The sequence below is a fragment of the Drosophila kikkawai genome, chromosome 2L (assembly GCF_030179895.1).
Source record: "Drosophila kikkawai strain 14028-0561.14 chromosome 2L, DkikHiC1v2, whole genome shotgun sequence".
NCBI classification, from domain to species: Eukaryota; Metazoa; Arthropoda; class Insecta; order Diptera; family Drosophilidae; genus Drosophila; species Drosophila kikkawai.
The window spans coordinates 25,940,953-25,967,832 of record NC_091728.1 but is presented as its reverse complement, the minus strand read 5'-3'; the positions used below and the strand labels follow the sequence as shown (position 1 = coordinate 25,967,832).

Below are 26,880 nucleotides of genomic sequence, written 5' to 3'. Positions count from 1 at the left end.
CAAGCGCATGGGGCATATTGGTTGACGAATACAACAATCCCCGACACGTAGCCGACACGATTCTTAATCGTCTCTTGCAACACCACACAAATAGTGACGATCCGAAATCACTGAAAGAGTTGTATATAACAACTATCGAGTCCCTGGCATCATTAAGGGGACTAGGAAATGATGTATCCAGCTGGGATACAATATTGATTGCTATCATCAAGCAAAAATTGGATATTGCTAATAGAGCCTTGTACGAACAGTCGTTGGATGGTTCTCGACAACTGCAAGGTCTCGACACAATACTTAACTTCCTCGACCAAAGAATTCGCGTACTGGGAACAGGAAGTCAACCAGACAAAAAGGGATCAGAAGGGACCAACATGCACTTCTGCAAGCGCTGGAAAATTACCAAGCTGTCCATTTTGCAAACGGAATCATTGGCTATACAAATGTGATGACTTCCGTAATAAACCAATAGCCGATCGACTCAATTGGGTACAAAAACAACGACTGTGTGTCAACTGCTTCAGCAGCAACCACAAGGCAAAGGAACGCCAAAACCGTATGTGTTTTAAATGCGATAAAAAACACCATACATTGCTGCATCTTGAAACGTCATCAGGTGCAGCAACTGAACCACAATCACCTTCTGTAGGGGCAGCAAGTAACAAGAGTTACAATCTGCTGGCCACAGTCAAGGTGTCAGAAATGCAAGCAATGGTCAGGTGGCCACATTCAGAGCTCTGCTTTTTTCAGGATCACAAATAAACTTGATATCTGAATGAATGGCTTCAAAGCTATCATTAAAACTCCACGGTACTTCATAACGTATCGAAGGTATAGGAGGCAATCCAAAGACTAGCCGAGCTAGAGTGAATGTGCTAATGAAATCAATGCATAACGACATTACCCAGCAATTCGAGGCCTTTGTGTCACCACACATTATATCTAATCAACGGGCCCATCAGTTAGATTCAACAAGTCTACTACTCCCTTAAAACATCGCTCTGGCACATGCAAACTTCGATAAACCAGGAAAGATTGACATGCTTATCAGAGCTGAGCATTACTATTCATTACTATTCATCCCTACTGCCAAACCAGATGATGTTAAAGCCATGCGGCCCGGTTCTTCACAATACTAAACTTGGTTGGATTGTCGCTGCAAAAGTATCTGCAGAACACAACCAAGCAACAATTTGGGTAGCTCCAAACTACAGAGGACCAAATCGACACACTTTTGGATCAATTTTGGTCTTTGGTAAGCCTAGACACAGAAGATAAACCCCAATCACCGATAGAGGCTCATTGCGAAAAACACTTCTTAGGAAATCTGCAAATCGCAGCAGATGTAAGGTTCATTGTAAAACTCCCTTTTTCTGAGCAACCATCAGCCCTAGGGGCATCGCAGAAAGTTGCAACCAACAGGTTCCTGTCACTAGAGCGCAGAACGTCACCTGAAGTCCGGAAAGGTTACGTAGATTTTATGAAGGAGTATGAAGGCCTTGAACACATGAAAGAAGTGCCTCCCACAAGGATACCTACGGATCACTATTTTATCCCACACCTTTGTGTGCTAAAACCCGAAAGCAGCATTACAAAACTACAAGCAAGAAATCGTTAAATGGTATTTTGTGTGCCGGACCCACCGTACAGAGCGAGCTGTTTACAATCTTGCTACGCTTCCGCACTCACAAGTACGTGTTTACAGCCGATATAGAGAAAATGTATCGCCAGGTATGGATACACCCTGATCATCAATTTCATCAATTAATCGTTTGGCGAAGGAAACCATCAGACGAACTCAAATATTATCGACTTAAAACCATAACATACGGTACAACATCAGCTCCGTTCCTAGCTACAAAATGCTTGGATTACTTGGCTGAGAAAACCAAGAAGAATTTACCGCTTGGAGCATCCGTGCTCAAGAATGATTTTTATGTCGACGACTGTCTAACAGGAGCAAATAGCATCTCAGAAGCAGTTCAAATTCAACAAGAGGTAAACAAAATACTGCTACCATCCGGATTCAAGCTCCGAAAGTGGTGCTCCAACAATGATGAAGTTCTCACACAAATTCCAAAGGAAGACATTGTCAACCACGTCAAATTAGACGTAACCCTTCAATACTACAGTGTTAAAACGTTGGGTTTGCTCTGGATCCCACATAAGGATCAGTTATGTGGGCGATCCCAAAAAAGCGAAGTGTCAATTATCACCAAACGAGTGGTGAGCTCAGAGGCGTCACAAATTTTCAATCCACTAGGACTTTTCGCTCCTGTTGTGGTAAAGGCTAAGATATTCGTGCAAAGCCTGTGGGAGCTGAAGATGGTCTGGGACGAAGACCTTCCTTAACTTCTGGAAAAATTATCGTGCTGATCTGGAAGCACTGAACAATCTACAAATTCCACGGCACATCTTTGACGGAAAGGTGCCCATTAACCAGGAACTTCACACATTTGTCGATGCGTCAGAGCGGGCATACGGAGCGGCAATCTATGTCCGAGCCACATATAAGAACAATCAAGTGGCTGTCCGGCTACTATGCTCAAAGCTAAGAGTAGCGCCAACAGCAAAAGATACGTGGCCTCGCCTGGAATAATGCGCCGCAGTCTTGGGAGCGGAGCTAACCCACAGGGTGCAGAAGGATTTACGTATACCTAACGATAAGGTACCTGAATACTTATGGTCAGATTCAACTGTGGTGCTATCCTGGATAAACGCATCAGCGTCATCATATCATACGTTCGTGACAAATCGGATCGCAAAAATCCAAGCTGTTTCAGACCAATCTCAGTGGCGTCACGGGTTAACAATCCAGCAGATGTACTTTCAAGAGGAATTGCCGCCAGCAAGTTAGCAGAACACAATCTCTGGCTATATGGACCTCTATTTCTACATGGCTCTCGCGACAAATGGTCTTAGGTACCAACCACCACCCCCAGCGATCTAGAACGCAGGCTCAACCAAATAAGATTGCCAACATGTCAAAATGAAATTGGTAGTATACTCTAAAAGTGCAACCACAGCAACTCCTTTAATAAGCTACAACGTATTGTAGCATATATGATGCGGTTCTGTAATAAGAGAAACAGATCACCCACAACTACATTGTGTGTCGGTGAATTAACCAATGCAAGGACCATCATCCTGCGGAATATCCAGCAAATTGATTTTAGTGCTGAGTACAAAAAACTCCATATCCACAAAACGGTGGACAAAAAGAGCTCGATTGTTTCCCTGTGTCCTATAATAGAAAATGACGGACTGATCAGAGTCGAAGGTAGATTAGAAGAATCTATCCTTCCATGTAACGCAAAGCAACAAATTTTGCTTCCATACAACGATCCACTTGTGAAGATACTGTTGCGAGAGATGCATGAAGAGAACATGCATTGCGGGGCTCAATCTCTGAGAGCCATTGCCAGATAACAATATTGGATTCTCAATGATAAAACAATGGCAAAAAGCATTATTCACAGCTGTGTCAGATGTACGACGGCACGGCTCAAGTTAATGCAACAAATCATGGGCAACCTACCAGCTGACCGAGTAACACAAGCTCGGCCATTCTTTCACTCTGGTGTTGACTTCTGTGGACCGATTTGGATTCATCACAAACTCTGTGGAAAAAGACCTGATAAGGCTAACATTGCAGTCTTCTGCTGTTTCGCAACAAAGGCAGTACATGTGGAGTTAGTAAGTGACTTGACAACAGATGCAACAAACTTCGTCGGTGCCAACAATCAGTTGAAGGCCTTAGAGGAAGATATCTTCACCGACAAGGCTCAAGAGCAGATTATAAACCATTGCAATAAAAAGCAAGTGGAATTTAAAATCATACCGCCCCGAGCGGCCTTTGGGAAGCTGCGATAAAATCTGCGAAGCGGCTGCTAGTATCAGCCATAGCCAAAGCTTCATTAACATTTGAGGAGCTTAACACCGTAATTGTGGAAGTCGAAGCAATCCTTAACTCTCGACGGCTGACACCGATGTCATCTGATCCAATGGATACAACAGCTCTGACTCCTGGCCATTCTTTTTATTGGTGAACCTTTGACCGCCGCTCCCGATGCAAATCTAGCCTCACCAGGGAAAACGTTGGTGAAAATATGGGAATTAGTGTCCAGATTAAAGCAAATGTTCTGGGACCAGTGGTCTATGGAGTATCTATGTTAACACTGTTAAGGAGTAATTATAAGTCGATACAGATCTTGGGTGATTATTGGATCACCCTAGTGTTTAGTTGCAAAATCAGCATAAACATCTTTATGGGCCATGCCTGGTTCCTATTGGTGCACGGTATGGTGAGTTATGTTGATTTTGCTAGTGTCAGCACTTAGCTGCACGAGCGGTCGGCTTACCGGCCGCACATAGCTTACGTAAATTCATATATATTTTCAGTTTTAATTTGGACATTCAATAAAGAGCATTTGCTTGAATATAAAACTCCGGCATTGGCCGTCAACACATATTTTATTAAATGACATTGGTTATCGTGCCTTAAGGGCCGTTAGCAACGATGTTAGTTACTCCCGACGTAATCTTCCTAAATTGGAGAGAGAAAAGAGCCAGCGGCAACCGCCCAGCTCAGACATAAGAACGGCCAGCCACGGTGGCAATTGAGTCATCACCTCCTACCCGGAACCAGCCACGGTGGCACTTGGATCGTCACCCCTTACCCTCACTGACAGCGGCGAGGAACAATGCGGGTCACACAGTTAAAACATAATTTCTACAAGAGCTTCAGATGCGCAACAAGTGGAAAACCACATAACAAAACGTGAAGGAAGGACTACTTGCTAGTCAAGGAAGACAACGTGCCTGTGATGGGTTGGCCAATAGGACTATTAGTGAAGACATATCCCGATAAGGACAACCATGTCCGAGTAGTAGATGTAAAGACAAACGGTCAGTAACTCGTCTTGCGCCACTGTTAAACGAAGAAACAGCCGTCAAACGTCCTCACAGTTCCACGCACAACGTCAACGGAAGAAATGCCAACACAGAAGAGGAAGGTGTCACCTTCGATCCTTCCAACACTGCTGGCAATGTTACTCATTCTGCCACTAGCTATGGGACAACAAACAAATGTCACCCATTTCGCAAATCAGCCAGGTGTAGTATGCACACATATTGAATACGCACTGTACCCAGAGTACTTAAAGAGTGCCCACTGTAATACAATGTTGCAGTGTTTACACAATTCAAAGTCCCGGTCATAAACATTGAGTGGCCGAAATATGAACCGATCGCTAAGGCTTAGCCTGCACTCAGAAAGTGCTAGTGTCGGCATATTTGCATCGAATGGACTACACGCGCATACCCCCTCGCGCCTCCACTCGTGAGCGCATAGCCAATGTACATAAGTACATTTACTTATACATAAGAATACTTATACATAACCGTCTCTCTGCCGCCGCCTGTGAGCAGCGCAGCTCCGAGACCTAGCTTATATTATAACTTAAGGAATACTGTAAGATCACTAACTCTTGGAGCCTTGGAGCGGTATCATAGCTGCACCTATAAACCAACTGTTGAACCCTGGAGCGGCACCATGGCCGCACCAAGATAAAAACCAAAATATCAAGTTCTAATAAAATCATTCAAAATAATTTAAAACTAAAACTCCAGGACTTATCCTTGGGAGGAATTGTGGTTGGCGGAACAAACTTATTTCATGGCGACCGTGACAAGTGATAGTGAACCTGCAAAAAGATAGTGAAAGTGAACTAACAGAAAAACAATGTCATACCCTAAGCCCCAAGGGGTTATAAAGGGCAATTTCCCCGCATTCTTGGAATGGGATGCGTTTGAGGTAATGTTCGGAATTATCGACAGAGGTGTTACAGACACTGAAGACATCGCATTGGAAGTAAGGGCTTACTTTAACACACACCACGGAGGAAATTGGCAGTGCATCGCGGGAAGAAATCTGGGAACAGCAGTCGACTCTGCCCATGAGGAATTTATTCATTATTACTACGACATGGAAGTCGTGCTATACCGACCTAAAAACAGTGATAATCAGCAATAGTGCGTTATGAAAAGGGCTGGCGTGAAAAATCGCATGAAGAAGAGAATAGCCCAGTTAAAGTGGCTTTTGTATACCAACGAGCCACCACCGCCGTGGGCTGCAGCCCAGAAATTGCAAGAAGAATTAGATTTCCTGAAAACGGAAGTGAAAAGGCCGGCACAGAAAAGACCAGCAACAACTTGCACCGCCACTAAACGTATAAAAACGACACACAGTGATATAACCAAACCTCCACTTCGAAAGCCAACCCCGGAAAAACAACAAACCTGTCCGGCCGACTGCCCAGGACCCCTCTACACCGCTGAATGCAAATATACATGCATGAAGCAAAATAATTAACCTGTGCGAAGACCAGCACCGGTACCGCCTGAGCCCATAGGCCCAGGACAACTGCAGCTGAATAATAACCTGTGCGAAGACCAGCACCGGTACCGCCTGAGCCCATAGGCCCAGGACAACTGCAGCTGAATAATAACCTGTGCGAAGACCAGCACCGGTATCGCCTGAGCTCATAGGCCCTGGACAGCAGCAGCCGATAGCACAAGTGTGAGGGGCAGGCCGCCTCTTACACCTTCGAGGGAGCGTCAGCGAAGCCAGGCCGGCGACGACCAGCTGACGCGGACGACACTGGGCTCCGGAGAAGCAGAATATACAAAACTTTGCACTGCGTTGCATATTTTTTTGCGAGTGTACTGCGATGCACCTTTTTTTTACACCCACCTTGTAAAATTGAGCGGAACCCTTTCTGTCCGATTAGAAGTGTAGCCTGTAAAGCTATGCGAAAAATTAGGCAGGAAAATTGTTAATTTAGATGCGCAGTAATGCGATAAGTAAATTTTCAATAGAAAACCATAACAATTTTAATGAAATCAGTAAACTTTCAATAGAAGATCTGAATAATTTTAATAAAACACTTCATACACACGCAACAGAATTTTACACAAAACCCAGAAAAATGACTTTGGATATAAAAACAGTGGACTCCACTGCCAATGTCATCAACAAAGTAGAGTCCAGTAACATAGATTTATACTGGGTCCATATTCTTTTAATAATCATTGTTGTTGTCATGTGCGCTAATTTCTTTTATAAAATTTACAAACTGCACAGCAGGTGCCTAAAAAAGAAATACATAAGCCGGGGAAATGACCTGGATAAGATTTAGGCAATATAATAACAACAATGATTAAAAACTAACATATTCAATAATTAAAATCCACATTTTCAATAAAACAACACAACAACACAAACAATACACCTTCCTTTTTCAATGGCTAAATGGATTGGAACACAATCTTTAAAGAATTAGGAGACATAAAATCGAATTTTGACAGGTCTTATAAATCCTTAGCTCAAAACAGACCAATCCAGAAGAACACCGTCAGGAAACACGTCGAAATATTGATAGAGTGCTTTAATGAAGCACGCATACTAATATATGAGCATAAAGATAGGTTGACCCAAGATCATTGGACACAAGTATCTAAACTTCTGATACGTCTACGATCTAATTTAATATCCATCAAACAAAAATTCGGTTTGGAAATATCGGTACCAACCGTATTGACAACACCAATAGCAGTCTCAACTGCACCTGACCCTGAATCGACAGAAACAAACGAGGAAGAGTCAGAGGAGCCGCCTGAAGTAAGCCCGAAAATTGAAGAAGAAGATTTGAACAATCTAACTATTCCGGCAACTTATACTGATCTAGAATCAGAAGATTCAGACATTTCAGGCAACTCAGAGGAAAACAAACTAAATAACACAATAACCATGGCCGATGAATCAATTGCCCAAAGGGCATATATCAAAGAAATCTCTAGTGCCATCCCAGAATTCAATGGCCAGAAGTTACATCTACAAAGATTCGTAACAGCCTTGAAGTTAGTCAATCTAACAAAGGGGACATTTGAGCACATCGCCGTTGAAGTTATTAAGTCTAAAATTGTTGGATCCACATTATATAGGGTTCAAAACGAGACAACCATAAACGACATAATCAAAAAACTTCAGGACACAGTAGTCGGCGAAACATCCGATGTAATAAAGGCCAAAATGGCCAAGACTGTCCAGAAAGGCAAAACTGCCGAGAAGTTTACAACAGATATCGACAACCTACGGAAGCTCCTAGAAGCTTCATATATAGATGAAGGACTTTCAGCTGAACATGCTGATAAGTTCAGTACAAAGGAAGCCATCACCACAATGGTCAAAAATTGTGAGCATGGCAGATTAAAGACAATATTGGAAGCTGGCAACTTCACGACCATGAATGAAGCCGTCACAAAGTATATACAATGTAGTACTGAGATGACGGGTAACGCCAACACTATATTGTATGCACAAAGAGGTAGCTATCGCGGTAATAGTTACAGAAATAATTATCGCGGTAGAGGTAATAGCCGGGGTTACTACCGAAATAACGGCTATAACCAATACTACCAAAATAATCAAAATAACCAAAACAACGGTTATAACCGCAACAATAACAACAACAGAGGAAACAACCGTGGCGGAAACAACCGCAACGGAAACAACAACGGGTCAAACCGTAACAACCAGAACAATGTCCGATTGGCTCAAACCAATTCGGAAAACCAGACAAACCCTTCAGATATTTAGAGCAAACAACTAGCTCTATAAAAACCGTCAACCTTAATCTAAGCATTTTTATAAAAATAAAAAATGAAAGTACACGCAAAAGTTATACTCTGTTACTTGATACTGGTGCAGACATATCTATATTAAAAGATAATATAGATAAATTTGAGATAATCAATGATAAAGTACAAACCAAAATATCGGGAATAGGCGAAGGAACCATATCTTCAACAGGCTTAGCCAGTGTAGAACTCACTAATGGCAAATATATCATCCCACACGACTTTTACTTAGTCGACCAAAGTTTCCCAATACCTTGCGATGGCATACTAGGTATTGACTTCATAAAACAATACAATTGCCAACTAGATTTCACTCAAAGAGGCGACTCACTAATTCTTCGTCCAGACAACTTAAATTGTTCAATTGAATTGCAAATACTTCACTCTTGTGAAAGTAATGCCACAGTGCTCCCCGCACGGTCCGAAGTTGTCCGAGAAATACAAATTCCCTCAGCAAAAAATCAAATTCTGATATTAAATCAAGAAATTGAAGAAGGAATTTATATCGCAAACACGATATCCGACCACAATAATACTTTTGTCCGTATAATAAATACAACGAATGCCACAAAAATTGTAAGCTTAAATAATATTAAATATGAAACTTTGCATAATTATGATATAATAAAAGGAAATAACGAAGGAAGAGATGAATTCGTTATGAGTAAATTAACCAAAAACTTCCCGCCTTTATTCAAATCTCAATTAAAAGATCTATGCACCAAATACACAGACATATTCGGACTTGAAACCGAATCAATAACAACAAATAACTTTTACAAACAAAAGCTTAGACTAAAGGATGACGAGCCCGTATATATAAAAAAAATTACAGAAGTCCGCACAGCCAAGTGCAAGAAATTCAAGCCCAAGTACAAAAGCTGATAGACGACAAGATAGTCGAACCATCAGTCTCCCCTTACAATAGCCCACTCTTATTAGTTCCGAAGAAGTCCCTCCCGGACTCTGACAAGAAGAAATGGCGATTAGTAATTGACTATCGTCAAATCAATAAAAAACTATTGTCAGATAAATTCCCTTTACCTAGAATTGATGACATTCTAGATCAGCTAGGTAGAGCTAAATATTTTTCATGCCTAGACTTAATGTCTGGTTTCCACCAAATTGAACTTGAAAAAAGTTCCAGGGATATAACGTCATTTTCAACGAGCAATGGCTCCTATCGCTTCACGCGATTACCATTTGGCTTGAAAATAGCCCCAAATTCATTCCAGAGAATGATGACTATTGCTTTCTCGGGATTAGAACCGTCTCAAGCATTTCTTTATATGGATGACTTAATAGTCATAGGATGTTCCGAAAAACACATGCTCAAGAACCTAACTGATGTTTTTGAGACATGTAGGAAACACAACCTAAAGTTACATCCTGAAAAATGTTCATTTTTCATGCATGAAGTCACATTTTTGGGACATAAATGCACTGATAAAGGAATCTTGCCTGATGACAAAAAATATGACGTAATAAAAAACTATCCAGTCCCGCATGACGCGGACAGCGCTAGACGATTCGTTGCATTTTGCAATTACTATAGGCGCTTTATAAAAAATTTTGCCGATTATTCTCGTCACATAACTAGGTTATGCAAAAAAGATGTAAAATTCGAATGGACATCGGAATGCCAGAATGCCTTCGATCATCTTAAAACGGCACTCATAAATCCAACCTTGTTACAATATCCAGATTTTTCTAAAGAATTCTGCATAATAACTGATGCAAGCAAACAAGCGTGTGGAGCGGTTTTAACTCAAAACCATAATGGACTCCAACTTCCAATTGCTTACGCATCAAGATCCTTTACTAAAGGAGAGAGTAACAAGAGTACTACTGAGCAGGAATTAGCTGCTATTCACTGGGCTATAAAACATTTTCGACCATATATTTATGGCAACCATTTTACAATAAAAACAGATCATAGACCATTAACTTACTTGTTCTCAATGGTAAATCCAAGTTCCAAATTGACACGTATGAGGCTTGAATTAGAGGAATTCGATTTTACGGTAGAATACCTGAAGGGCAAAGACAATTACGTAGCTGATGCGTTATCAAGAATAACCATCAAAGAATTACAACAAATCACAGGATCGATAAATAAAGTCACTACAAGATATCAAAGTAGACAAAAATTCCGCGCGGAACATCAAGAAAAAGAATTGCCAACGCAATCTCTGAGTAAAGCTTCTAAGCCCAACGTTTACGACGTCATAAACAATGACGAAGTACGTAAAGTAGTGACCTTGCATATAAAAGATATGTTGTGTTTATTTAAACATGGCAAGAAAATTATTGCAAGATATGAAGTTAGCGATCTATATACTAATGGAGTTATCGACTTAGGTCAATTTTTCCAAAGGCTTGAAATGCAAGCCGGTATACATAGTATCAGCCAACTCAAAGTGGCACCGTGGGAAAATATCTTTGACACAATATCAATAGATAATTTCAAATTAATGGGCAATAAGATACTGAAAACATTAAGAGTAGCGCTACTCAACCCGGTGACCCTAGTATCAAAAGATACAGAGAAAGAAGCTATTTTGTCTACGCTACATGATGATCCAATACAAGGAGGTCACACAGGCATTACAAAAACCTTGGCCAAGGTCCAGAGACACTACTACTGGAAAAATATGTCCAAAGACATAAAAGAGTACATAAGGAAATGTCCAAAATGCCAAAAAGCTAAAATAACTAAGCATACAAAGACCCCTTTTACAATTACAGACACCCCAACACATGCATTTGACAGAGTGATAGTGGATACCATCGGACCACTACCAAAATCTGAAAATGGTAACGAGTATGCAGTCACATTAATATGTGATCTAACGAAATATTTAGTTGCAATACCGATTCCAAATAAAAATGCTAATACCATAGCAAAAGCTATATTTGAATCTTTTATTTTGAAGTACGGTCCAATGAAGACGTTCATTACGGACATGGGAACCGAATATAAGAATTCAATCATAGATGATTTGTGCAGATATATGAATATCAAGAATATCACATCAACAGCACATCACCACCAGACCGTTGGAACAATAGAAAGAAGTCACAGAACTTTCAATGAGTACATACGATCCTACATATCGGTTGATAAAACTGATTGGGACGTATGGCTTCAATATTTTGTCTTCTGTTTCAACACGACCCCCTCTATGGCACATACATATTGTCCATATGAGTTAGTGTTCGGTAAAACAAGTAATTTACCGAAACACTTCAATAGCATAGATAGTGTAGAACCGCTTTATAATATAGACGACTATGCTAAGGAATCTAAGTATAGGTTAGAACTAGCTTATAAAAGAGCTAGAGTAATGCTAGAATCAAATAAGAATAGGAATAAATTATTGTACGACCATAGGGTTAATGATATAGATATATCAGTAGGCGACCAGGTTTTGTTAAAAAACGAAACAGGTCATAAGCTAGATGTTAAATACACCGGTCCTTACGTAGTAACGGAAATAGGTGATAGGGATAATATAGTCATATCAAATGATAAACGTAAGACTCAAACAGTTCATAAGGATAGGTTAAAAATCTTCATTTCATAATTTGCATTTAGTATGGCCATACACACTCATAAATACACACTCATAAATACACACTCATATCCACACATTAATACACTTACACAATACACAAAAAAAAAAAAACAAAAACAAAACAAAAACTAAACCAACAAAAAAATAGCAAAAACCCATTAAAAGTGTATTAATTATAAACATTAATTATAAAAATTAGTATAAAATAACTTCATTATATTACGTTATTTTTCAAAAGGAGGGAGATGTAGTATGCACACATATTGAATACGCACTGTACCCAGAGTACTTAAAGAGTGCGCACTGTAATACAATGTTGCAGTGTTTATACAAATCAAAGTCCCGGTCATAAACCATAAGTGGCCGAAATATGAACCGATCGCTAAGGCTTAGCCTGCACTCAGAAAGTGCTAGTGTCGGCATATTTGCATCGAATGGACTACACGCGCATACCCCCTCGCGCCTCCACTCGTGAGCGCATAGCCAATGTACATAAGTACATTTACTTATACATAAGAATACTTATACATAACCGTCTCTCTGCCGCCGCCTGTGAGCAGCGCAGCTCCGAGACCTAGCTTATATTATAACTTAAGGAATACTGTAAGATCACTAACTCTTGGAGCCTTGGAGCGGTATCATAGCTGCACCTATAAACCAACTGTTGAACCCTGGAGCGGCACCATGGCCGCACCAAGATAAAAACCAAAATATCAAGTTCTAATAAAATCATTCAAAATAATTTAAAACTAAAACTCCAGGACTTATCCTTGGGAGGAATTGTGGTTGGCGGAACAAACTTATTTCACAGGAATATTCTATGAAAGAATCGGGAACTCTAGAATGGCAATTTCAGATTGGACCATCATCATATATTACGACTTGCAGCCATATTGGAGTGATATGAGAATATTGGCTGTCGGGATAACTGAACTCAAACACAAGTGTTCAGAATTACAGAACGTCAATGCATGTAACTCTATACATATATGCGCACTTTCAACACTTACATGCCGAGTTACAAGCCGGAAATATGCTGATTAATCACTCACGGCAGCGCAGATCACCACTAAATAAAGTCGGTAACGTGGCGAACTTATTATTTGGTGTGCTTGTGTAGTATGCACATATGTATGTGGAAACATGTAGCGAAGGCATACTGTACATAGCAGCAATACATTGTTGCAATAAATGCAAATAAATAAACTCAAGTGAGTGCGCAATATGATCCGCCACTTATGAGTTATGCCAGGATCGCTAAGTCAGCATTCCCACGCTGACCGCTTATGCCAAACATATATACACATGTGCATAAGGCTCTCTCGCTAAGTACTAATACATAAATATGAGCAGCCGCTCCGCTGCTGGCGTAACCGGCATTACATATTCCAAATATGATGAAGATATGTCTAAGGTCATAAACAATGTCAAATCAAACGAGGACATATTAATGATGCTATTGAAGAATCAAACATCGAGTTTGAATTCCACTATAAATGTGGTGAGGAAAAGCAGTTCAGCTATCAACGACCGCATCCGAAATATAGAACGACAAATAGATGCTCTCAAGCATTCTTGGTCCTAACAGCCCAGCTCAACCTACTGTCAAGTGGGATGCAGCGAATGCAACGTGCTTATCGACATTCGCCACCAATAATTAGCCCCATGCTAATGTCTCCCAAACAGCTAAGGATCAACTTGATCAGATTAGAGAACACATCTCGCCGGCTCAACACCTGCCAGTATCTTCAAATAATGTGATTCAACTCTATAGAATCATCAATGCCGAGGGAACAACCACTACTGACTATGTTATCTTCAAAATAACGCTGCCATCAGTATCCACGGCGCAGAAAGAAGTTTTTATCGTCATCCCCATTCCAGCATGGGAGGCAGGATGCTGGCATGAATACAAGTTTTAAACAAGGATCATAACCGTCAATGCAGATAAAGAACAATTCATGGGACTAACTACTGACGAGTTTAACTTGACATTAGAGTGAGCTGGGCTGTTAGGACCATTAATGCTTGTTGCAAGTAGTCGTCTTCATAATTCCTCGTTCTCTGGTGAGAGCATCTATTTGTCGCTCTATATTTCGGATGCGTTCGTTGGTAGCTGAACTGCTTTTCCTCACTACATTTATAGTGGAATCCAAAACCGATGTTTGATTCTTCAATATCATCATTAATACGTATGTCCTCGTTTGATTTGACATTGTTTATGACCTTGGACATATCTTCAGCATATTTGGAATCAAGCACACCAAATAATAAGTTCGCCACGTTACCGACTTTAATTAGTGGTGATCTGCGCAGCCGTGAGTGATTAATCAGCATATTTCCGGCTTGTAACTCGGCATGTAAGTGTTGAAAGTGCGCATATATGTATAGAGTTACATGCATTGACGTTCTGTAATTCTGAACACTTGTGTTTGAGTTCAGTTATCCCGGCAGCCAATATTCTCATATCACTCCAATATGGCTGCAAGTCGTAATATACGATGATGTTCCATTCTGAAATCGCCATTCTTGAGGTCACGATTCTTTCATAGAATATTCCTGGCTGATTTGCGAAATGGGTGACATTTGTTTGTTGTCCCATAGCAAGTGGCAGAACATTGTCAGGAATGTTAGAAGGATCGGAAGTGACACCTTCCTCATCTGTGTTGGCATTTCTTCAGCTTTCGTTGTGTCTTTGTTTGAACTGTGGGGACGTTTGACGGCCATTTCTTCTTTTCACAGTAGCGCAAGACGAGTTACTGACCATTTAAAGATCTCGGATGCAGTCTTTACATGTACTACTCGGACATGGTTGTCCTTACCGGGATATGTCTTCACTATTCGAAGTTAACAGTTAAGGGCTGGCCGCCCGACCCAACTGTTCCCCCGCTCCCCGTCGGCATATCAACATCCGCCGTCCGGCCACGGGAGCGCTGACCGGCCGACTTCACCTGCCCCCCCGCACCCCGTGCCGACTCAGCACGGCGACATCCGCCGGGCACGGCACGTTGACCGCTCACCGTGCAACTGGAGCACGGTGAGAACTGCAAGGTCTGCCGTACTGCAGCGCTGCCGACGCCGACGTCGGGCGGCGCCAACGGAACGCCCATCTACCGAGGGCTGAAGGCCAGGCGGCGACTTGGGAGAAGGCAGAAACAATTGGACGGCGAACGGAGCTAGTTTACAGCAACTGGCCAAAATAAAGGATGCGAAATATGAAAATCAAGCCAGCGCTGTACACCATCATCAAGTAGCTGCCTATGTGGCATTAGCAATATCAATAATACTGATCGTGACCTTGAGTATAAGATATCGACGAATCAATTGGAAAACACCACGATGCAAGCCCCCGACAACAATTGAACAGCCAGCACCCGAACCTACCCCACGGAGGTTTTCGTTCGATATCACTGAAGGTGGACACCCATTCAACGGCCAGGAGAATGGAGAATGTTCAGTCGCTACAATATTCATAACTATAACATTACATACTCTGTAATTTGTCAGCAGCAGCAATCTCATATGAGGCCACAATAAAGTATAAATTACCAAGTCATACAAGTCATACCATTTCAACCTACATTCTTCTTGAACTCTAATATTTTGTAAACATAAGCATATTTGTTTCCGCATATATCATTATTCCTTCTCATTAATATTCTGTAAACGCAACCACATTTGTTAGCTATAAATTCCGTTAAGTTTGAACCAATAAAGTCAGTAATCATCTTTACTTCAAAAGAGCTTTTACTCCTCCAAACCGCAGTCCACCTAGTTTAAGTGCTAGGTGCGACACAAAAAAGGCAAGTAGTCTATGCACTATTCTGCCAGGCATCTAAGCCTTCTAACACTCTTAATCATTCATACAAACAAGTAGCGAAGACACAGATTCATTATTTGTGGAAAATAGTGAGAAAAGCTTGAGATTCGAAAATCCTGAGAACGCCGGCGTAGAAATATCCGACAATAAAAATACCAATATCTTGGGATTCGAAAATCCTGAGAGTGCCCACGAAGAAAATACCGTCAAAAATCAAATAAATAAAAATCGTTTGGAATGTAAAAATTTCAAGCCCGCCGTCGTTGAGGTATCCGACAAACAACAGATAAATAATATATGTAGGTACAGATCAATTAGAAGGACTAAAGGAAAAAATATTTCACTATATTGAAAAAGAGCATTTGAAGATAAATATGCAAATTCCTTTTAGAACAGACATTAAGGGGAAAATCAATCTTAATCACGATAGGCCAATATACGGGAAACAATATCCGTATGCTTTATCTGTCACGACTTTGTGAATAGCGAAATCAGAAGAATGTTATCAGAAGAAATTCTAAGGTCTATCCGAAGCCCTTACAACTCACCAGTTCTTGTAGTCCCAAAGAGAGGAGATAATCAAGACGGAAGCCATAAGTTAAAACTCGTTATTGACTATACAATATTAAATGAAAGTACCATACCTGACAGGTACCCAATGCAAAACCCATCAGTAATTTTATCTTATTTGGAGAAAGCAACAACAATAGATTTAGAATCAGGTTTTCAGCAGATATTAATGAAAGAATCTTACATATTTTTCAATAAATTATGGAAAATACGAATTTTTAAGAATGCCATTCAAGTTAACAAATGCACCAAGAATTTTTCAGCGAGCTATGGATGACATCCTAAGGGAACAAATAGGGAAAACATGTCAAACCTACATGGAGGACATTATAATATTCTCAAATTCAGTTGGAATACATTATGAAGACTTAAACAAAATTATGAATATATTATTAAATGCAAACATGAAAATCTCTTTAGAAAAATCAAAATTTTTTAAACGCGAAACCAGGATACATCGTATCTTATAACGTCATTAAGACAGACCTAACAAAAAAATGACACCATTACTAAATATACGCTTTCAAAAAATATTCGGGAACTAAGAAGTTTCCTAGGCCTTACGGGCTATTATAGAAAATAGCCAAACACCAACAAAATACCATAATGGAAAAATTTCAAAAATAATGTCAACAAAAATGTTAATTCAGCTGGATGATCCAGCTATTAAAGTTTTTAGTTCAACCGGACTATAATAAAAAATTTACCCTGACCACCAAAGCTTCGGACGTCGCAATTGGTGCAGTTCTATTCCAAAAAGGTAAACCTATTACTTTTATTTCAAAAATCTTATCCAAAACAGAACAAGTTAATGCAACTAATAAGAAAGAACTTTTAGCTTTAGTATGGGCTCTTAAAAATATATGAACTTACTTACACGGAGTGATTGGAATTGAAGTTCAAACCGATCATCAACCATTATTCTTCGAAATCTCTGATAAAAATCCTAATATAGAAATGAACCGCTGGTATTCCTTCATAGAAAGTTTTACTCCAAAAGTCATTTATAAACCAGGTACAACTAATGTCGTTGCAGATGCCTTATCAGATCAGGATTCAGATTAACAACTTACCTGAAAGTAACGAGTCGGTCTCAGATCAAAACTCTCAGCATTCAGCAGAGAGTAGTTTTGAGAATGTTATACAAGAAACCCGAAAACCCTTAAACCAGTTTAAGCAACAAATGCTAATAGCAACGGGGAGGTATACAATACATGAGACGATTAATATATACGAAAGTTCCAGACATATAGTAGAATTTGACACTCCCGAAAATTTGATATCAATCTTAAGAAAATACATTCCTCCTAATATAACAATAGGCATTCATTGTTCTTTAGAGGACTTTTTTAGAATTCGAAAACCACTTAAAGAAAATTTTAGGAATACATTTTTGTATACAAGAATATTTGTCCAAGATGTGCAAAATTCTGAAGACAGAGTACTTATAATCGAAGAAAAGGTTTACAGGGCACATTCTACATTAACAGAATTAACTAGGTGCATAAAAGAAGAATTTAATTTAACCGACTATTCCGAAATAGTAAAAAAATTCCGAAATAAAATTCTAAATATTTAAATATTATTTTTTTTTTTTTTTCCTTTTCCAGAAAATGTTTTATCAGGTGATCTTACTACACCGTATTTTATTTAAAAAATCAGAGATAATTGATATTGACGTATGATTCATATGCAGACTTATTCGACGTAACTAACTTAAGTTTTTATAAAGAAATAATAAAACTGGAATCAGATAATATAAAAAAGGACACTAATAAAAGATCACAATGGGAAATCAAATATGATTTAGAAGTAATCACATTAATTTTATCACAATTTATTTCAACCTGATCAAAAAGGGGAATAAATGAGTTAGGCACTGTGTGGACATGGTTAGCTGGAACTCCGGATCAGGATGCTTTTATTAAATTCTATAATAAAGTCAATGAATTAATTGAAAATAATAATAAGCAATCTGTTATCAATTCCAAATTGTTTAAAGAAATATATTCTTTTTCTGATGATTTTAAAAATGTTTTTATTAATCAAAATTTACCATTGCGAAAACACTTCTTACGATTGTTAACATTTGATCTGCAAAATTTAATCGACACAATCACAGTTCCAAAAATTGACGTTTTTAATACCAAAATTTTAAGCAATGATGACAACATAAAAATTAAAACATTAAGAGATCAATTAAATGAACTTCATATTGAATCGGGACGATCCATTTTAGAAGGGGGAGAGTTATCCAAGCCATGAAACCAGACTACTTATGGCTTTTATAAACAATAATTTCAATCTCTGCATTTTCCTTTGGCTTTGCCCTTGTCTTTGAGGTCCAATCTTGGTTCCCCCGCTAAGTTAAACAAATCGAAACTAAAGTAAACATCAGCTTCCGTTCGAAGCCCAACAAATTGCGCCTATTGCGTTCCAAGTGTCCGCCAAATTGCATCGATCAGCATAATTGAATTTCACAATGAGATGCGACAGTTTCATCTTTAGCTTTTAATCTAAACATAAATTGAAGTTCCAAAGTTAAAAAAGAAAAGCTCATGGCCGAGGTTCGTTTGATTAGATTTAAGATTGTAGGAGGGGTTCAATTTTGATCATGACCGTGATCGGTTAATAAATATTATAAAGTAACAAAAGTGTCCTGTATTAATTGTGTTTAATAATTTAATCAATATAGCCTATATACATAAGAATATACATACATAGCCGTCTCTCTGCAGCCGTCTGTGGTCAGCGCAGCTACGAATCTTAGCCTTACTTAGATTTAAAAGATTAATGTAAAATCAGAGACAATTCAATCATTGGAGCGGCACCATTGCTGCTCCCAACTTCAATAAAGAAATAAATTAAAACCAATTCAACTCGATGTCTATTATATGTCTATATATAATATATGACGAATCTACCTTACTTGATATGTCTTTATCTTGGCGGACTCTACCTTGCATCAGAACACCTTCACATAGATTTATTTTACGCACATAAATTAACATTCATTACCTGTGTCGACTCATATTCAAAATTTGTAGTTATCAAACATATAAGTGACAAATCAAACCCGCAGAACAAAATTTTGGAATTACTCCAAACATTCCCCCAAGCCAAGTCTTTTATGATGGACAATGAACCAATTTTCTATTCAGCATAATTTAAATCAGCCATGAATCGAGACGGACTGACAATTTCCTACGCGGATCCAAGACACAGTTTGTCTAATGGCCAAGTAGAAAAGTTCACTCGACCCTGATAGAGCTATCCCGATGTATAAAGGAAGAATACAGCTTATTCGATTATTCCGAGGTTCTTTTTCGCGCCGCTAAAGAATATAACAAGACAATTTAATCAACTACCAAACAGAAACCATACGAAATTCTATTTAATAGAATAAATCACACTGACATTCCAGAAATACTTAAAACAGCCCACATCACAACAAAAAACGTCCAGAAAAAAGCGGAATTATGGCGAACGAAACAAACTTGAGCCACGGTACACGAAACAGGTGGTCCAAGAAGATTTAGGAAATAAAGTTAGGGTTAATAATAGAAATAGGATTATACATAAGGATAATATTAAATTCTAATATAAGTCTTGTTATGTGTTCCTAATATATAATTTTTTAGAATGTTTTTACTGTCCGTTATTCTTTTTCTGGTTTGTGAAATACTTAAACGAGGATTTTGTTCTCCCAGAGGATGGCGAAAACCTACTCCTTACGACAATTACGGGGAAATATTTCACATAACCAATCTTTCATTTTATAAAAATATATTAGACACCGAATTCACAAATTTCATTTTACAATAACCTCTGAAATAAATTTGGCTAACACTATGTTATCTCAAATGACACCCCATAAAGTTAAAAGAAGTATAAACCAATTAGGAAAACTATATAACTATCCAAATTCCACGACGACATTGTCACAATAGAAATAATTCAGAATTTCGTTTTCAATTTTATAAAAACTGGATAACTTTATCATACAGCTACCAAGAAACGATCGGTAGATGTACAGAAAAATGTAGAGCTGCAAGTGTAAAACTGTAACTGTCAAACTGTAAGTATAATAAGTTTAGGTAAAATTTAAAGAAACTTTGTTTTGTGTGTTTTTCAGCATTTTAATTTATAATGTTTAAACAATTAAACTTTTTTTTTTAATTTTATTAAAACTAAATTATTACATACAGCTGTGTTCACGGAAATAGCAGTGCCCAACGACCTGCACGTTTAAGATCGGAAAATCCTGTTACAAACACTATTTTCATAAATTTTTTTTTCATAAAAGCTTAGTATATTTAATTATTAACAATACCACAATCATTTAATTTAGGTAACATAAACCCTTTAGAAGATATAGCTAATAACAACAAAAAAGGTCTATATTATGCTGATCATTGAAATAGCAGTGAAAAACTAAAATTCTTCATAAATTTAAAAATATCGTTTAAGAAACCTATTTCTTCTTAAATTCTAATTGACTATGATCTAATATTTTGTTAAATAGCATTTAGAAGCTATCATAGCCTCATACCTGGGTGGCAAGGAGTCCACCAAGTCTTAGCAACGCTTGAGGGGAATATGGCCTCATTCCTCCTGCACAAATTGCCAAAGCTGCGGCTTAGAAGTCGGAAACTTCTTTAATACGTAGCCCTTGATGTCCCCCATAAGTTTTCGATCAAATTTATATCCGTGGACTGTGCAGGCCATGGTATTGCATCCACTTTTCCATTAAGAACCCACTCCTTGGCTACCTTGCTGGTATGATTAGGGTCACTGTACTGCTGAAATGTCCGAATTAATGGCATATTTTCCTCAGGATACGGCTGCAAGACAGTTTTTAATATTTAGACATAAACATAATGGTCTTTGATCCCGCAGATCATATATACGGAACCTATAACGTTGTATAAAAAGTATACCCATACCATGACTTTTAGGCCACCGTGTTTTACTGTCTTCAGCGTATGGTTTTGGGGGTACTATGTATTTGGAGGTCGACGGACATATTATCTTGTCCTATTCCACCAAATAAAACCAGTTTGGAGTCATTTGTCCAAAGGATATTACGCCATTTGAATACTGGCAGTTCAAGTGGCTATTGGCGAACTCGGATCTTGCCTTGATATGCCTTTAACCAAGCAGTGACATTTTCCATGGACTTCGCGAATCTAAAATTTATTCAATAAGTCCCCGGCGAATGGTCCCATGACTGATTCCCATGCCAATTCCCGCTCACATATCCCTAGAGGATGCAAAAGGACGAGCTTTGCTGAAGCGAAGTACGCGTCGAGCCTGTATAATTGTGGTTTTGCGAATCGTACCTCGGTTTTTTTGGGTTCGGTTCATATTTTATGACTTATAAACTATTTTAAAAGAACAATTTGAAAGATTTAGAGACTCTTTACATGTTTTGTTCTTCTTTCTAGGCTAAGTAATCTGAAACCTTTCTATCATGGAGCAGTGAGGTCCTGCGCCCACTAAAATAATTTTTTTGCGTTGTAAAGGTGTATTATAGTATAAACTATAATAACGGCCTTAATTAAAGTCATTTTTTACAAAATTAAGGGGTTATATACAGTTGTACCGCGCAAAAAAATGCAATTTTGCCGATTTTTTTTTGACATCATAAAAAATATTTATTAAAAATGTTTTGCCGACGTTGTTTAGTACATATTTCTGGGTACTTTATAAAATTTTTTCATAAAAAAATATTAAATATTAAAAATGTTATGGCCGAATTCCAAGATCGTCTTTTTTTCGATGGTGACTTGCGGTGGACATCATATCCCGAGAACGGTTCATCCGAAATCAAAAATTAAACAAATTTTCGTTAGTATATTGTATTGCCTAGTCCTCTAGACCATGGATTTGTAAAACTTTTGATTAAAAAAAAAATGGCGACAGTGTTAACAAAAAATTTACTTTTTCGAGGAATAACATTTTCGATTTTTATGCTTTAAAAAAAAATTTTTTCAAAAAAAATTAAAAATTCTTCGTTAGAGGACTAGCTATTGTTATAATAAATAAGTGGTCAAAATTCGGTGTTGATCGGATCAATAGTTTTTTAGTAATCGTGTCCACCGCAAAGGTAACTTCGAAAAAAAACGCTTCTGAGATAATCGCGTTTAAAGTTTCAAGTTTGTTCAAGCCGATGTGCAGGTCGTGCACTATAAATAGCTACAACTTCTGTTCTAATGCTCCGATCGTTATGAATTTTTGTGAGAATATTCTCAACAGTATATACTTGAAGAATATGAAATAAAAAAAAGTCGATTTTTTTATCATCACAACTGTATATAACCCCTTAAAAGAAATTTCGGCACTTTTTGCGAAAGAAAATTAAAAACTGCTATTTCAGTGATCGGCCAAAACGAGCTGCATATGTGAAAAAATATCAATAAAACATAAAAATAGAGCAAATCTAACGGAATTTTTTCTCGATTTTTATCTTTATGTTCCATTTTACAAAAACAATGTGCAATAGATCAGCTTGCAAAAAGGAATATGTACAAAAAAACATTTTGAAGTTGTTCCTCTGTCGCACTGCTATTTCAGTGAACACAGCTGTATATGCTATTTATAAATATTAAGTACAACTTTAATATATTTCCTTCTATTATTTTTTATTAGTTTGACCAGAATGGATCGATTTGTAATGATCCAATGCAAAATGCAAGGATATACAGTGGCTCCAAGCTTATTTCGTGCAAGAATTTACAAAAACTTCAAATTAGCACTGCCGCTAAACTAATAAGGATATTTTAAAAATTTAAACGCAGTATGTTAGAGAAAGTATTTGTTTATTTAATTAACATAAAATTATTTTCCTAATAATTAAAACAAATAATAAAATCATATAAATAGGAAAAAGAGTGCAATTCTCACACCCAAGCTTATTTCGTGCAGTTCAGAAAATATAAAATAACTTTTTTATTTTTAGATTTTACTATATTTTTTTTACCTATCTTCATTCTTTAATAACTTTCAAAATATTCTATACGAAAAAAAAAATTTTTTTATATATGTTTCTACTAGACTATTAAGCCATTATTTCCTTATTGCACTTTTGAGTTAATATTTATTTTATCTCTTTTTTTATAATGACTGAGTCTACTTTTTGGTTAAAATTTGTAGTAACACTTCAAAATTTTGATTTTTGTAATGTTTTTTATAAATTTTGTTCGTTTCCAGACGGGGCACGCCCTCACAAAGCCTGCCGAGCACGTGTGATATTAGTCTGATATTACCAAAAACGACCCCGTAGGCGCAGTTCTTTTGACATTTTTAGCAAATTTTTCTCTAATTTTGAAGGAAACATATCGCCATTTACTATTTCATTAAAAAAAAATTTGTTTCGTCACGCCAATTGACGCCATACAGGCCCAACAATGGAATGAATCCGCCTTGCTTCACAAATGCATTGAGATGCTTATTTTACAGGCAGGAATTCAGTCACCACAGCACATATTTTAGTCTATCCAAAACTAAATTGGCTAATTTTATACTTATATGTAAGGATAAAATCATTCCGAAAGAAAATCGAGTGAATTATAACCTTCTATGCAGATTTTAGACGATCCTTGCTGTAATGTTTGCTTATAAATGGCTGTTTTGATACTACTTGACCTCCTTAATATGTGATCCTGCAACATAGGGCGCACCTATTTCACACTACATTTGTTACATATTTCGTGCTCAATATAATGCATCTAATCTGGGAACTGAAAGTATCTCCTGTTCCTTTATTATAAGGATAATACAACACAGCTCACTGAAAAATGTATAAGTATTTGTCTATCTCGACCCCAATCTGCCACGAAACTCCTACAAAAAAATGATTTAATTATGTAATGGAATGCAGTGGGGGTTAAGGGGGTCTTCTCATTCAAAATCCGTTTTTTGGACCCTTTTTAAAAAAAATTCTTATTTGAAAACGCAACGAATAAATGAAAACTTTTATTATTTATTGTATTCAAAAATGTTCAAAGTAACTAAAAAAGTTGTTCTTGCCTCGATACGAGGGTTGTTCAAAGAGTAATGAGACTTCAAACTTGGTGGTCGAAAAAAAAGGTGTCGTCCTGGCGGCCACGATTCAGGGTCTCCAGAGCGTCCGAAATGAAAAATAAAAACGGGGTTATAATCAGAATAGATGTCATTTTCGGCTGACGGAACAAATTTTTTTTTTTAATTTTAAAAACAAAATGGCGGCCATTCAAAAAAAAAAAAATTTCGATTTCGGGCGCTTTTTTTGTAGTTTAGTGTAAAAAAAAAATAGAAAAAAAAATTTAAAAAAAAATCTGTTCCGTCAGCCGAAAATGGTGACAATTCTGCGTCGATTCCACTTTGTTTCATGAAAATCGGTTCAGTTGAACTGGAGATATCATGGCCGGCAGTTCGCAAAACGTGGTTTCGAGATAAACGCGTTTGAAGTTTGAAAAAAGCTCATTTTGCATAGATCTTGCTTCACAAAAAAGGCTGTATCTTCTAAAGTATTTCGAATTTCTAAAAATCCTTTTGGGGACATATTCACACCATCTCAAGCTATAAAAAAAATCGAAAAAAAAAGATGCCCAATGAGAAGACCCCCTTAAGGAAACCATATCAGAAAAATCACGATGATATTTGTCACTTTTAAAGTGATTTTGGAGTAATTTCCTTTGATCACTCATGGTACATGGTACTGCCACAAAGAATTTCTTATATATCCTTAAATATGTAGGGCCAGCATCTAAAACCAATAAAGTATGTATTGACTAGTACTTAAAAAAGTAATATAGAAAAAAAACTTTAAAGTCTAAAATAGATGTTTTTTGTTTTTAAAATATTTGCACGAAATAAGCTTGGGTGTGAGAATTGTCACATTTTTTCTATTTATTTAATTTTTTAATTTATTTTAAAGATTAGGAAAATAAAATTTTGTTAGTTAAATAAACAAAGTGTTTCTCCAAAATACTGCGTTTAAATTTTAAAGATATCGTTGCTAGTTATCCGGCAGGGCCGATTTAAAATTGTTAATAATTCTTGCACGAAATAAGCTTGGAGCCACTGTACAAAATTTGGCATGCCGAAGTTAGTTTCCTTCCTTGTTTTTTAATTGATTTGCCGATCGTTGATGAATCATCGAAGACAGTCCATACAAATTACTGGTAAAATATCTTAGGCGGTCATAATAGAATTAGTCGAAAAAATTAGTTTTTTATCGAATGCTTATTTTTTTGTATATTTATACTATATTCACTCGAAAAAAAGAAAACCTCATGATTAATTTACTGATTGAAAAGGGATAGAAGGTACTCCAGATCATGGTGATTTCATAGATGATGATACTGATATATAGATAATTCAAACTGATTCAGGGAAATAAAAACTGTTTCTGATTACCCTAAAGTGGTCTTTACCAATAAGAAGTTTCCGTCTTCGTTTGCTTACTAGCGATAATTGATAAGCACATCGCTAAGTGTAGTATTCAAAATCTAAATTTATCATTAAATCATTTATCATTATCATTAAATCATTATATCAAATGATTTGCCATTTTTAGTTGATAATAGTAAGGTTTTATTTCCATTTATATGTGTATTTATTTATATATTTATTATATTTATATATATTTATTATTTATTTGATATATTTAATTATAATTAAAATTAAATTATATAAAAAGAAACATATCTACTACTATTTTATAGGTTGCCTTGACTTATTTAAAATTTGACAGCAAATAGGAGTAGATAATAAAACCAAAAAAGCTGTTTTATTCGTTTAATAAATCCAATAAAATGTCCTCATGAAAACGCATTAAACCGAAATTAAAGAATACAATGAACAATAGATTCAATGAATATTTAAAATTAGTTCCATATAAGATTTAATTCTCAGAATTGATTTTTCATCACAGAAATGCTGAAAATTTTGGGAGTTTCAACTTTGGCGTCGAATTCCAAAGACATGGGCAATGGTTCACGATTGGGACTATTTTTTAGTAGTGCCGTGATGTATTGAGAGTAGGTCCTACCAAAAATAATAAAGGTAAGTCCAATTATATAGGCCACGTAATTCAAAATGTCGGCAAACATAGGTTTTTTGTATTTTTAGGTATACCGCGGAACCTGTAGGTGATGGAAAATAATTTTGTATGGGACTTTTACTCAGTAGCACCCAAATATCATGGAAAACTTGAAATGGTTCGTGGAA

The 26,880-nt window shown here is 37.3% G+C and overlaps 1 protein-coding gene across 4 annotated transcripts in view; it reads right to left on the bottom strand.

The window, feature by feature from the left end:
* Window positions 1-26,880, bottom strand: part of LOC138929106 (uncharacterized) — a 160,371-nt gene that overhangs the window by 116,618 nt on the left and 16,873 nt on the right. The window lies entirely within an intron of this gene.